The following is a 10158-nucleotide window of genomic DNA, read 5'->3' on the forward strand; positions in this document are numbered from 1 at the left end:
TGGTTGAGAGTCCGCCTGCCGACGCAGGGGACACCGGTTTGTGCCCCGGTCTGGGAAGATCCCGCATGCCGCGGAGCGGCTAGGCCCGTGAGCCATGACCGCTGAGCCTGCGCATCCGGAGCCTGTGCTCCACAACGGGAGAGGCCACAACAGTGAGAGGCCCGCGTACCGCAAAAAAAACACAAAAAACAAAATCCTCCACCAGCTGTAGAGCCCAGCCCTGGTGACAGCAGAGCTTGCACAGGTGAGATGTGGGAGGCCCAGGGGTGGTAAGACAGGCATTGGCATTGAGAAGGGCCACAGGGGACAGCACAGAAACACAGTGACCTGGAAATGACCCTCCTAGAGAACTCCCCACTGATCACTCAAAAACTCCTCCCTGTGAAGTCTACCTGGGCGTGACTGTTCCTCCTCCACCCCCACCTCTCATACTCTCACGGTACTATGTCCTGCTACTATTTCAGCACTTTGCACCCTGAATTTTATTTTATTTGATATTTATTTATTTATTTAGGTTGTGCCAGGTCTTAGTTGCGGCATGAGAACTCTTAGCTGCGGTATGCATGCGGGATCTAGTTCCCTGACCAGGGATCAAACCTGGGCCCCCTGCATTGGGAACACAGAGTCTCACCCACTGAACCACCAGGGAAGTCCCTGTACCCTGAATTTTAGCATGTTATCTTCCTGCCTGTCTCCCCTTTGGCCTGTGAACTCTTTGAATGCTGGGAGTGTGTCTCTGAATTCTCAGTGGCCAAACAGGGCTTGAATCAAGCTTTAGGTATAATCAGTGTTTACTGAATAACCAATGAGCTTGGGCTTGGAGTTTGATGGGCAGGACAAAAGAATAGCCCTGGCAGGTGGCCAGCATAAGGGTGTCCAACACGTGTGTCAATGGGGGGCCTGAAGTTGGCAAAGTATAGTTTGCATCATGCAAAATGTCAGGGGGAAGCCAGACTTCATTCCTGGAAGGGCTGGTGTCTCAAATATCTACCACTATTTCACAGCCATTGCAAGCCTTAGTGGCTTAAAACAACGATGTACGATTTCTTATGATGCCAAGGGTTGGCCAGACACACCTGGGCAGTTCTTCCGTAACATGTTTGCTGGGGTCACTCATGAATTCAGCTGGGACTGGAACATTCAAGATGACAGCTGAGGTGGCTGGGCTTCACTTTTCAGCAGGTTAGTTAGACTTCTTTCTCAGTGGCTCAGGGCTCCAAGAGAGCAGAAGTTGCCAGGTCCCTTAAGGGTTACGTGTGGGAATAGCAGCAGCGAGTCAAAGCCAAGTCACAAGGCCAGCCCAGATTCCAGTGGGGAGGAACGGTACCAACTCTTTTTTTTTTTTTTTTTTTTTGCGGTACGCGGGCCTCTCACTGTTGTGGCCTCTCCCGTTGCGGAGCACAGGCTCCAGACGCGCAGGCTCAGTGGCCATGGCTCACGGGCCCAGCCGCTCCGCGGCATGTGGGATCTTCCCGGACCGGGGCACGAACCCGTGTGCCCTGCAAAGGCAGGCGGACTCTCAACCACGGCGCCACCAGGGAAGCCCCTGGTACCAACTCTTGACGGCGAGGAGCAACGTGTGAGTCCAAGGCTGGGAAGCATTGCTGGTGGCCATCTTTGGAGGCGATCTCCCACAGCTGGAAAGTCTGGAGCTCTTCTTCCAGGTGCCAGCCTTTATAGTCACTTTATCTAGGTCTTAGGTGGGGGACTAATGGGAGAGGACAGGTGATTTGTGACTTCTGTGGGAGAGAGGCCCAGCACTTGTAGGAAAAATCCAGAGTGGTCAAGAAATGCCAAGGCTGTCAAAAAGAGGGGGCGATTGAAGGGAATACAGAGGCACGGCAACAGGAGGAGGGTCAAGGCTGAGGTTCAGGACTGAGCCCCCTGGATGGCAGAGGGGAACCTCCCTACCTGTGTCAGAGGTGAGCTAATGCCTGTCATGTCAGGATCAACATCCACAATCCGATTTTAGCGAGGAGACGGGAGAAGAAGCCTCTGGAGACATTGCCTCCCATTCTGACCTACCACAGGCGTCACCTTTCCCCAACCCCCAGGGATGGCTCTGGTCCTCTAACCCCCGCCATGCAAGGAGAAGATAATTCCTTAAGTTTCAATCGCTCCCAGTCACAGAATAAAGATATCTGTCCAGTCTCTCCTGCTAATAAATATTTGGACAGCAGTTTGCTAATTTTTCTTACTCTCTGCAACAGAGATTAATTGCTATTTTACATTACACTCAACTTCTATTAGTTCAGGATTTACTTCCTCGGTGATACCGCTGGCATTGGGCTTGAATAAAACATTTGAACCTAGACAAGCTCATTAAATTCTTGAAGGTGAGTAGACAGAACGGAGGGAAAACCCGCCCTAGTTTTGCAGTTTCGAGTGTATCAATTTAAATCCATCTGGGGAGGAAGGTAAATCCTGAGTTTTCATCACACAAAAAAAACCTTTTGTTTTTCTTTTCCATTAAAAAAAATCTCCATGAGCTGATGAATGTGCAGTAAACTTATTGTGGTAACCATTTCACAATATACATAAATTAAATCATTATGCTCTATACCTTAAAACTACACAGTGCCTTACATGAATTATATCTCTAGAAAACTGGGGAAATTTTTTTTGAAATACATAATGTGTCAGGAAAGTTGATTGTAAAAATAATGACACTCAAACAAAACTTAAAATACTAGAATCTATAGTCAATATGACATGATATGAATAAAAGTATCATTTGCATAAAAATAATTGATTTTGTTGGAAATAAGTTCAGTGAATTAAAAACAAAAGTGGATAAACTAGGGACTTCCCTAGTGGTCCAGTGGTTAAGAGTCCACCTTCCAATGCAGAGGACACAGGTTTAATCCCTGGTCAGGGAACTAAGATCCCACATGCCTGAGCCCACGCACCACAACTAGAGAGAAGCCTGCGCACCGCACCAAAGATCCCATGTGCCGCAACTGAGACCCGATGCAGCCAAATAAATAACTAAATAAATATTTTTTTAAAAGTGGATAAACTAGAATTTTTTTTACTGTGCTGTCTTTAAAAAAAAATTGACCAAGGAATTAAAATGTCTTAATAAAATAAATTTTCAATAAATATTGTTACTCTTTTGTATAATTCTGATTTCAAGGATTTAATAGGCTCAGAATAAGAATATTATGTTTCATCAAAGTCTCAGGTTAAATGGCTGGGACAAAATAGCAAGGTCAAAACAGAAGAGTAAAAGTGGCAAGACTAATTTTTCCTCTGCTTATTTCTCTGTATTTGCACTTTTTCAATAAAAACTATTTTTTATTGATGTAAAAAAAAAAATCCATCTGGGGAGTATGAAGCAGGATGGGGGCCAGGGAGTGCTGGATGGTGAAGGATAGAAGCCACAGGAAGGACAGTCCTGCTCAGCCCTGTTGGCCTCAGGCCACCAGAACTAGCCCTGTCTCAGAGCTACCCCACTCCCAAGCTGGCTTCTGACACCCTCAAACTGTTCACAGGCTTGGTCCCAAATGGCTCATCTTGACCCAAATAGGACTCCGTTTCCCAGTCTGTTCTCGGTCATCCTACTTTCTGCCCATTGAATCACATTTTTCAGGGTCTGATTTTACTCTTTGGACCTGACACTCAGCCCTGCTGAGAATGGTGAAGTTTTCTCACCTATTAACGGGAGATGTTATGACAATTATCCTGTTCACCATCGATGTCATTATATTTATCATGCTATCCCTGACCCAAGGGCTTGATCCTGCTTCTGAGACTTCCCTTATCACCTGGGGCACACTTCCTCTGTGACTGTGGCACCCTATGTTGAGAACCCCTCTAGCACAGAAGCCAACTGCTCCCATCCACTTCTTTCTGATTCCAGACCCTGCTCCTACCGGCTTCTATTCCTCCCTCTCTCCCCTACAGGCAATGTGGTATAAACCCCACATACTCTCCCACCCAATGTTGAGAAGTCTAGCGAATTTCTACAGGAAGGTCCTAAGCAGAGGGGAAAATATGGGAGACTATAATTAACAAGACCTGGTTTTTTCACTTAAAGGATCAAAAACTAGCTATCTTCCCTAGCATCAGCTTCAAAACTTGCTGGAACAAGCACTGGTGTTGAACACTGGTCACCAGTGCAGACTCCCTTTACATTTATAGTCATTTTCCCTGTGGGTCTTTATGTTGTTTCTTTCAGGAATCTCAACTGGACTCATTCCAATCAACCAGAAAAGTTGTGATCATGTTTAATCTCAAAAGGAAAGGACGTAGGAGTCTTGATTCCTGACCCTCCCATATAGCTTCTGACCCATACGCAAATTTGCCCAATTCATCCCCAGCTTCAGCTCTGAAAATCAAAGGTCTACTTCGAGGGGCATATTTATGGAGCCACCGAACGTCCTTTGTGGCACCTTTCCCCAGAGCAAGAGGTATCGACTCGCAATGTAATTGCATATTTTAGGGGGAAGTTTCTGGAAGAGTCCAAGAAAATCTGCTGCACCTGGATGGTGTTAAATCATTTTATGTTCCAGAATACCTAACATCCTAATTTATAAGGCCACCTGGAAAGCCAAGGAGGAGAAATGCAAGGCAGTGCTCACAGGAAGAGAACTAGAGCCTCGAGAACACAGGAACCCTTTCCCTCTCTTGGGTCCAGTCTTCTCTCTTCCCTGCCCTCTGGCCAGCTTCCTCTGCTTCTTTTCCCACATTATGTCTGCATGCCACGTAACTTTGTTTGGGTTCCCTCAGAAGTAGACTTTGAGACAAAAATTCAAATACAAGTAGTTTATTTGGGAGTTTATCCTGGGGGAAATACTAGTCAGGGAGTGCGACAGGCCAAGGAGAGGAAATGAAAGGTGCCAGTTACCGCTGATCCTTCCAGAGAGCTCTGGAAATGGTGTAGAACATGGGTCAGAGTTATCCCACCCAAAGGGCTAGGGAGCTGAAGTATTCATACCCCCTCCCGGTGACTTCCATTAGTCATTGATGGAGGGCTGCTCCATGGGCATTAACCCTCTGGCACCTCAGCTTTCCTTGCATACAGGTGACTGTGCCCTCAGCAGAAAGCAGCCAGATAAAAGCCTTCAGGTGGAAGGTGGCAGGTCCCAAGTGTTTGTAGTAAGCAGTGTTCAGAGTGTCTAGCGGGGTCCTCACAGTTATGGGCAGTACATTGGCGGTGGCTACCCCCTTGCCCCAGCCCAGATGCTGTGTGAATTTTCATCACTAACTAGTTCTTGCCCTTTGTTATGGGCTGAATAATGTCCTCCCAAAATTCATATGTTGAAGCCTAACCCCCAGAACCAAAAGTGACTATATTTAGAGAAAGGGTCTTTAAAGAGCTGATTAAGTAAAAATGAGGCTCTTAGGGTGAGCCCTAATCCAATCTGACTGGTGTCCTTATTAGAAGAGGAAATTGGACACAGAGAGAGACTCCAGGGATGCAGACACAGAGAGAAAAGACCATGTGAGAACACAGAGAGGAGGCAACTATCTACAAACCAAGCAGCAAGAATCTCAGGAGGAATCAACCCCGCCAGCACCTTGGTTCTTAAACTTTTAGCCACCAGAACCTTGAGACATAAATTTCTGTTGTTTAAGCCACCCAGCCTGTGGTACTTTGTTATGGCAGCCGTAGTAAAGTAATACACCCTTCCCTGGTTCCGTTTCTCCATCCCCAGTGTTGCCTTTAGTTGGCCCAGCTCATCTTTTCGTACCAGGCCACAGGTCAGAAGTGACTGAACCATCTTTGGGTCAGGTGTCCATCTCAGTCCATCCAGCTGTTGGGGGGAAACAGGGCCGCATGACCAGAACTGTGGATGAGAAAGGGAGCATCACCGGGGAAGGCACCAAATATGTCTGTACTTTGACCTTCTAGGATGGTGCTAAGCTGAGGTGGTCAGTCATCCACATACTTGCTTTAATCTGGGGCCTCTCCAAACCACTGTGCATATGTCCTAGAAATAGATCATCAGGGAAAATAAATCAACACAATGCTGAGCATCTAGACACTGCTTCAGACAACCCAAACCTCAGGCCACAGGTTGACTAGTTTCCTGGCATGGAGATTGTGGCTGTGAAAGCCCGCAGCCCCATCCATGGGGGCTGAATCAGAAGCTAAGAGGCACAGCTCACCTTGTCTGGAAACCAGCAGGATGTGAGGCTGACAGTTAATTAGATTAATTAGGAAACCATGCCTTAAAATGTAATGTTGTTTTCATGAGATTTTAAAGCCTATCAAAATGTTTGCTGAGCTTTATGGCTGGTAATTAACAACCTCGTAAAAATATACAAGGAAACAAGGAGATGTCAGGGAACTAATGAATGTGACAGCTACCAGACACACAGAGCCTGGTTCTGGCCTTTGCATCAGCTGGCTTTGAATCCCAGCTCTGCTTCAGTTTGCTGTGGCCTCAGACAAGTTCCTCACCCTCTCTGATCTCCTATTCTCATCTGCCCAGTGAGAAGCGTGGATAACCTGTAGGCCCTGGACCAGCTACATTTCTCAGGTTCTCCTTTTCTTGTGCCTCAGAGCTCAGTCCTCCTGCAGCTCTACTGCTCTGAGGGCTATTCAACCATCAAGGTCTAAGGATTCCCACGATAGGTAGGATTCTAGTGTCTCAGGGAGACCCTCAGCAGCCCACTCCATGGAAGTGAACATACAAAGCTTTCACGGCTAAAGGTCCATTCAACTTTCTTTGGCAACAAGTTTTTCCTTTAGGAGAGCTCTCCCTCTCAGTTCTCAGTCCCTGTACTTTAAGCAGAGTTGATTCCTTGGCGCTAGGGGTGGGCCTGGGTCTCAGCTATAGCAATCAGAGCATCTCAATCTTCTGACCACGGTGACTTGTTCAGGGATGGTCACCTGACACCATTAGAGCCAATGAGTCACAACGGAGAGAGAGAGATTCTCCATTCAATTCCACTGGGATGATTTAGGCCTGGGACTGTTAGCAGCTAACTTGGCACTATGTTCAGTGTCAATGCTTATCCAGCATGGAGCAAGGCTGAGCCAGAAGATAAGGGAGACAAAGCATGAGTACCATTGTTTGGGCCCCTGAGTTTAGCGACATCTTAAATTTACCCTTGGACTTTTCATTTACATGAACCAAAATGTTTCCTTTATTAGTTTAAGCCACTCTGAGGTGAGTTTTCTGTTATTTGCAAACAAGAGTTCTAACAGTTGCATGCTGTGTTTGTGAATACAGAGGTGTGAGAGAAAGAGAGAGGGAGAGAAAGAGAGAGGGAGAGAAACGAAGTCATAAAATCAGAGAAAAAAAGAACTAATTTTTCAGTGAAAGTACATGCTAGAATTAGCACAAGCTGTTTCATGTGCATAAAATGTCATTTGTCCTCTTTTTCCCTTTAAGAATTTCTATTTATCTTCTCAAAGCCCATCCCAATGGCATTTCCTCTTTCCCAGGTCCCAAGGCAGAGTTAGTCACTTCCTCCCCCGTGCCCCTTTGGTGCATTGACATGTGAAGTTTCTCCACACACATTTCACTCTGAGACCCTTCATAATTGGACTGGGATGGATACATAAGGTTACCACTTGCATCTGGGTCAAACTGTCAGAAGAGAGAGAAGAAAATACCTTCAACTATTGTTGACAAGATTTATTATATTACCCAATGCCCCCTTTGTAAGAACTCACATGAAAAATTCCCAGAAAAATTTGGGGTGTCTTAAACAACTGGTAGATTTCTTCCTGGAAGATGAGAGTTATTGAGTACATTGGGTTCCCTTTTTGCTTTCACCTCCAGGGCACCCAAAGCTAAATCAAATGCTTTTATCCAAGTCACCAGTGACCTCCATGTTGCTGAATCAAATGGTCAGTCCTTAGTTCTCACTTTATTTATCCCATCAGCGCATTGGACATAGATGAACACTCTCTTCTCTTTAAAATCCTTTCTTCATTTGGCTTCCAGAACCTTTTTTACTTTCTTGATTTTCTCCTATATCACTGGCCACTCCTTAGTCTCCTTTCGCTGATTCCTCCTCATCTCCCCAACCTCTAAACAGAGGAAGGTCATAGGGCCTGGTCCTTTGTCATGTTCTCATCTCTGTCATACTATCTCCACCAGCAATCTCATATAGTCTCATGACTTTAAATACCATCTTGCTGATAATAATGTCCAAATTTATATCTGTAGCCTGGACCTTTCTCCTTGAACTTGGACCCATATGTCCAACTGCCAATTTCACATTTCTTTTTAGACATCTGTATTAGTCAGCTCAGGCTGTCATAACAAGATGCCACAGACGGGGTGGTTAAAACAACAGATATTTATTTTCTTACAGTTCTAGAGGCTGGAAGTCCAAGATCAAGGTGCCAGCAGGGTTGGTTTCTGGTGAGAACTCTCTTCCTGGTTGCAGATAGTTACCTCTACACTGTGTCCTCACATGGCCTTTCGTCTGTGTGTACCTAGAGAGGGAGAGACCGCTAGGTGTCTCTTCCTATAAGGACACCAGTCTACCAGATTAGGGCCCCACCTTTTATACCTCATTTAACCTTAATTACCTCCTTAAAGACCCTAACTCCAATTGGGGGTGAGGGCTTCAACATATGGATTTTAAGGCGACACAATTCAATCCATAACATTATGTCGAACAGGCATCTCAAACTAAACACATTCGAGACTAAATCTGTTGTCCCCAAGCCTGCTCCACCCACAGCCTTCCTTATCTCAGAAAATGAAAACTCTCACCTTTCATTTGCTCGAGCCAAAAACCTTGGGGACATGCTTGACTCCTTCCTCTTTTTTCACACCCCCCTCCAATCCATCAGCAGATCCTATCACCTCTACCTTTAAAATATATCCTGTACCCAACCACTTCTCACCTCCTCACTGCTTCTACTCTATTCCAAACTGTCATCATCTCTTGCCTGGATTATGACATCATTCCTCCTAAATGGTTTTCCTGCTTCTGCCCTTATCACCCTCCAGTCTATTTTAATTACAACCTCCCAAGATATTTCTTTCAAGCCGTAGGTCCTATGGTGTCTTCCTCTGCTCCTACAGTGGCACCATCATGCTTGGAGTAAAAGCCAAAGTACTCACGTGGCTGACACGGTCTTACAAAGGCCCCACATGATCAGTCCTCTTGTTATTTCTTTGACTTTCTCTCCTATTGAGTGACTTTCCTTCATGTAGAATGACTAGTGGTCACAGGCATGTGTGAGGTCACTCAGGGTAAGGGAGTTAAGAGAGAAGAGGGGAAGGCAGGAGAAGGGAGGCGAGGGATGGGGAGAGGAAGGGAGGAGCCCAGGGAAGAGGTTGGAGAAAAACAGTGAGCCTGAGAAGGGGCAGCCAGAGGACAAAGTGAGGAGCCAGCAGGGGTGGGTCCACTACAGCCCAGGAGAGCGATGTCTGCAGAAGGAATGATCTCTCACTGAGGGCCCACAAGGCTGAACATCCCATCTTTAATTTCCCTTTCATGCTGTTAAAGATTTTAAACCTTTTTAAATGATGAGCAATTTATCAGGGAAACAGTTGGCAGCTAAGCCGGGTAAGGAGAAAAAATATTAGCATCTTTCGACTGGTCATTTTTTTTCCCCTTTTCAGCATAAGCAGGCCAGGATCAGTATCCATTATTAATAGATGCATGTTTTATTAAAGGTATAAAGACCAAAGATTTGTAACTTTAGTAATCCAGATTCTTATTTTAAATTCACCAACATTATTATTTATTGATCGGTGGGGATGCTTCTTTTGCCATCGTCAAACTGCCAATTCCTGGAGGGGAAATAGAAGTGGTAGAATTAAGGGAACTAGCATTAACACTGCCTTACAGGAGGGTATAGGGTGAAACTCCCATGAAATGAGCTCCCGCTCTGTGCCAGGCCCTGGGCCAGACATGGTGCAGGGGAGGCAGGATGACAAAGGCACAACCCTCCCCTAATTTGGAAAGCAGAAAAATAAACAATATATTGACAAGACAATAATTTGGTTGTATATGGGGAGTAGATTTGAGTGGTTAAAAGCTTTTCTCTGGATTTAGGAAGGTTTAAATCTCAGTGCCATAAATTATGAGCTGTGTGATCTTGGGCATCTTACTCTCCCTCTCTGAGCCTTTGTTTCCTCATCTGTAAAATGGAACGACAGAGGGTTATCAGATTAACTGAGATACTGATGCATATAGCTTATTTGACCCAGTGCTCAGCAGACATTAAGCACTCGT

This window comes from Phocoena sinus, chromosome 15 (assembly GCF_008692025.1).
Source record: "Phocoena sinus isolate mPhoSin1 chromosome 15, mPhoSin1.pri, whole genome shotgun sequence".
NCBI classification, from domain to species: domain Eukaryota; kingdom Metazoa; phylum Chordata; class Mammalia; order Artiodactyla; family Phocoenidae; genus Phocoena; species Phocoena sinus.